This window comes from Furipterus horrens, unplaced genomic scaffold, assembly GCF_987537825.1.
Source record: "Furipterus horrens unplaced genomic scaffold, mFurHor1.1.pri manual_scaffold_6, whole genome shotgun sequence".
Classification (NCBI taxonomy): Eukaryota; Metazoa; Chordata; class Mammalia; order Chiroptera; family Furipteridae; genus Furipterus; species Furipterus horrens.
Genome location: NW_028327176.1, coordinates 111,450,045 through 111,455,367, shown reverse-complemented (window position 1 = coordinate 111,455,367; position 5,323 = coordinate 111,450,045). Strand labels below are relative to the sequence as shown.

Below are 5,323 nucleotides of genomic sequence, written 5' to 3'. Positions count from 1 at the left end.
GCCCAGTTTCTTCACAGCAGAAACCCCAATATGTCACCACTCCCTGGGGAGACCAGCAGGTTCTTGGGTGGCAGAAGAATTACACTGGACCCTTTCCATCATGGAGTGGGCATCAATTCATCCTTTCTGAAATAATCACCCATTCTTTAATGGATTTGCCTTCCTTGCCTGCAGTGCTTTTTACCAACACCACCATCCTTAGACTTTCTAGTTACTTTATACCTTTTATGCACCATTGAAATATCCCACACAATATGGCTGGAGCATCAGGAAGACTAAAGATTAGATTGTAGGAAAAGAAAAATAGAAGCAATGTTTCAAAGACCTGTATTACAGGTGTTTCATCAGTTTGTAAGACATGAGTCTGAAATAGCTAGCATCTTGGTTCCTGAAAGATCTCTGAATCATGTGCAGTTATTTGGGAGACCCCGTCATGAGACAGGTGGAAGGGGAAAACCAGTCACAATATTTTCTCTAGCAACAAATGAGATGTGGAAATCAGGAGAAACTGAAGTGTACCAAATGGGTGATGCCAGTCGAAAGACAACATGTCACAGAATTTCAGTATTCTGACCTGGGCTCAGAGATGTGGCATATTCATATGTGAAAAGGGGTTTTTGAATTATGCAGAAGAGAGAGTAGACTACGGCAAATACATGAATAAAAGTAATGTGAGGTGACAAGTAACAACAATCATAGCTAATAATATTATATACCTGAGTTACCAGACAAAAGAGAAGCATAGAGTGGACCATTCTTTTTTGGCCAGTGTTTGGTACGTCTCATTTCCAAATCATGCATAGTGTCTATGACTTCTAAGGGCAAGAATTAAAATATTCTTTTATACATAAAAAAGAACTATCCATCAAAGTGAACGCATTTCACAATGGAAGAGGTAAGTCAATTGTCTAATGTATATGGGCTTTCCTGTTCTTATCATATTTCTCTCTCTCTCTCTCTCTCCCAGGATTTATTCTACCTTGTTTATTCAGTCCAAATTTAATAATATTACTCTAGGGCTTGCATTCTCATGGGGTGTTGGGTAATCACCCCCAAACAACATTCTCAAGGTGTTTGACCATGGTAGAGAGTAGAGATAGGGTAGAAGCTAGAGAGTAATGAGTGGGTGAGACAGTGTTTTTGTTTTTAAACATTTTAATGAGATATAATTACATAGCATAGAATTCAGCTGCTTTAAGTATACAATTTAATAAATTTTATCCTGTCTATGGCATTGTACAACCATCACTACAATGCACTTCCGCAATATTTTCATCACTCTAAAAAGATCACTTGCATCCATTTTCAATCACTCCCTATCCTACTGCCACCTTCTGAAAAACACAAATCTATTTTCTGTACCTCTAGATTTGCCTTCTTTGGGGGGAAGAATTTTCATATAAATTGCACCATGCAATATGTGTTCTTTTGTGATTGGCTTCTTTCACTGAGCATAATATTTTTGAGATATTTTTTATGCTGTTGCATGTATCAGTCCTTGATTACTTCTTTATTATTGAGTTATATTTCATCAAATTTACTACATTTTTTTAAAGGCATTTATCAGTTGAATGACATTTTGGCTGTTTCCACCTTTTGGTGTTCTGAATAATGCTGCTATAGACATCCAAGCATAAACTTGTGTGGACATATGTTTCCATGTCTCTCGGGTAAATATATAGCAGTAGAATTGATGGGCCATGCGGTAAGTTTAATTTTGGCATTATATGAAACTGAAAGAATGATTTTTTGTTTTGTTGTTTTCAAATTCAAGAGACTTAAACATGTTTAAAGGCCAAGTCAAAGGAAAGAAAAGTCTGAACACACAGGAGGGAGGGAGAGGGGAAGTTGATAGATCAAGTTCCTGAAAAGATAGAGGAAAATTGGGGCACAGAACTCTTGTAGAAAGAGTAGTCGAGGAGAAAAAGGGCACCTCTTCCACTGTGACAAGAGGGAATGAGCAGGATTGTTCAGATGGGTACGCTTATGAATTTGCAGGTAGCTTGTGGCAAGGAATTGAGAACATTGCTGTCTGGGGCCTTCTAGTTTAAGTGCTGTGGGAGGGGAGGCGAGGGGAAAGGAAGGGGAAGGTGTAGGAGGGCTGAGGAAGAGAGGATTTGGCAAAGGTGCTGTGGGGTCGTGGAGAACTGAGCAGGGAGACAGGATCTGCACACAGCATAGAGGACTCAGTGGAGGTTGGGGACCATGACTTTTTAGTGGCTTCCATCTGAGCAATTGTATGAGACTGGGATTGACATAAAGGTGACTTTTCAAGACAGCTCCTTTGCAAGTGGCGACTCAGGGGTGCAGGCTGACACCTTGTGGCTGTCTAATCTAGCATCTGAGGCCTCCCAGTTACCATAGCCGAGAGGAGAGAGCGGGAGGCTTGAGCAACAGCTCAGTGGCCAGAACTAGTTCCATGGCTCCATCTAACTGTGAGAGGACTGGGAAATGTGCATTTTGAACAAACAGTAAGTGACCCTGCCACACCTTTCAATCATTTCATTTTCTGCTGCAGGTAACCAAAATCAGCACTGGTGTTCCCATGCACGTGCCCTGACCAGTACAGGATATGGGGCTTATAATAGTTAAAAAGGTGTAACTTAAAATTTTTTTGTTATAAAGTGATACATACATTTTATAAAAATTTGAATATTCTATAAACACTTAATGTAGAATGTGAAAAGTCCCTCATGATCCCACGCCCCCCAAGATAACTATGATCAGTAGTTTGTTATGTAGTGTTTCTCTACATAGTTTCATGCTAATAGTAATGTTTTACCAAAGAAAGGATCATTCTGTACTTACTATTTTGCCAGTGCTTTCTTCACTTAACACTATATACAGTATTTGACATTGTTCCAAGTTATATAAATTTATACTTTTCTTGTTTTCTCCCATCTTTATTTTTAACTATTTTTTAATTCTCAACCAAGAATTTTTTTTTTTTATTGATTGGGGGTGGGGAGGAGAAACATTGATCGGTTGCCTCCTATATACGCCCTGACAGGGGATCAAACCTGCAACCTAGGTCTGTGCCCTAACTGCTGGGGGGGGGGGGGAGGCATAGAACCTGCAACACTTTGGTGTTCAGAATGATGCTCCAACAAACTGAGCCACCCAGTCAGGGGCTAATAATGTTTAATTATATAAGTAAAATAAAAGTAGGTTATCCTTAAAAAATTCTTAAAGCTTTAAGGTGAGGCTGAAGATCTTTTTGAGCATCACCTAATTATAATTTCCTCCCTGCCTTTTCAACTGTTTGAATGACTGCATAGTATTCCATTACCTGAATCCAACATAATTTACTTGAGAAACTCCCTACCAGTGCACAATCGGCTTTTCTTTGTTATTGGGTGTTACATGCAAATATTTTTCCAAGTTTATCCTTTGACTTTATTTATAGTGTCATTCAATAAAGTTAAATTTATGTTTTCACTGTTACTTGGAAAAAAGTAAGGGGCAGAGAAGTTTATATAGTATATTACTCTTTGTGTAAGAAAGGAGGGAATAGGAATAAATATTTATATTTGCTCATATTGGCACAAAGAAACATCAGATGAACAAAAAGTTCACAATATTGGTTATCTATAGGGTTCAAGAGGGAACATGTAGGTGTGGACAGGGTGTAGGCAATTATATCTCAGTGTACACTTATTTATATAGTTTTGATTTTTAAACTATATACATAAGATTTCTTATTAGTATTATAAAATATTACCATAAACTTAGTGGTTTAAAACAACATGAATTTATTATCTTATGCTTCTGCAAGCCAGAAGTCTAAAATGAGGCTTAGGGAGCTAAAATCAAAGACTGCATTCCTTCCGGAGTCTTTAGGGGAGGATTCAATTCCTCGCCTTTTCCAGCTCTGAGAGGCCACCTGTATTCCTTGCCTCGCGGTCCCTTCTCCTTCCACAGGGCCAGCGGCACAACATCTTTCAGTCTCTTTCCCTGACTCTGATCTCCTTTCTCCCTGTGATTACATTGATCCTACTCAAATAACCAGGATAATCTCTCCATGTCAAGGTTTAACTTGTTTCTTTTTAGGGCTGAATAATAGTCCAACCTATGGCTGTACCACATTATGTATATCCATTCAACTGTTGATGGGCATTTGGGTTGTTTCCAGGGGTTTTTCTTGTGAATGAATAAAGTATGAGTAATTTTTGAACATTAATATTTTTCATACATCCAGAATTTATTTTGCTGTAAGAAATAGGATAGGGATCCAACTTCATTTTTTGCCTAATCACAAGCCAATCATGCCAACACCACTTATTGCAGAATCCATCTTTTCACCAATGAATTAAAATATCATCTTTCAATATGTTAAATTCTCCATAGAATGAATTTTGTTTCTCAATTTTTATAGCGTTCCATTCATCTAGCTGTCAGTTTTGAACCCATACTATTGTATATAGTTCCCATAGCCTTACAATGTGTTTCAATAAGTGGTAACACCAGTTGGTAATCATCACTCTTCTCTTTCAGAATTTTCCTGGTTATTTCTAGATGTTTATTCATCTACATATTTTCTATGTTAACAATAATGTTCTAAAGGGATAAAATTTAGAAATTTAATGTGAATTTTAAATTATTCTGGTGGCATTAAATTCAGAAATTCATTTGAATCGGGCCATCCAGGAACTAAACATGTCTTTTTGTTTATTCAAATATTTTATATTCTATAGGGGAGCTTGTTAACTCTAGAATGAGGTTTTCAGAGGGTATAGTGCAGAGGTTGTGGAGAAAGAGAGGCAGTTCAACGTTGGCTTAAGGTAGGAAAAGCACAGAGGTGTATGAAATACAGGAGAGAAGAGATGATTAGCAGTGCTTATATAAAAGATAGTTACTGTACTGGTTATCTGTTGCTGAGTAAAAACTAACCACAAACTCAGTATCCTAAAATATTTATTCATCTCATGATGTCTGTGGGCCTAGCTTGGTACAAGTCCTCTGCTGGGTCCTCTGTTTCAGGGTCTCTCACAAGGCTGCGGTCAAGGTGTTGGCCTAGGTCAGCCCACACTCAAAGGAAGGTTGTGAACACCAAGTCAGGGATCAGTAAGGGGTCATCTTAGAGACTACTTGTCAGTTATTAAGAAATGTAGGTTATGGTAGATTTGGTAGCATTAACGAACTCAAAGTTTGCCAAAGGAATGTCCTAGAAGACCCCTGGCACATGGGGATAAGTGGGAACACAGGTCTACAGGGTTTTCCTGTGACCTAGATTCATTGCATTTCCAAGAGAATTGTGGTCTCTGGTGGAAGAGGAGACTCCAGGATCATTGGGCTGGATGAATAATAACCATTTCCATATGTA

General features: G+C 38.2%; 1 pseudogene; it reads left to right on the top strand.

Annotated features, from left to right (window-relative positions):
- The first annotated feature begins 312 nt into the window (after window positions 1-312).
- Window positions 313-803, top strand: LOC150007239 (single-stranded DNA-binding protein, mitochondrial pseudogene; annotated as a pseudogene).
- Window positions 804-5,323: the final 4,520 nt, after the last annotated feature.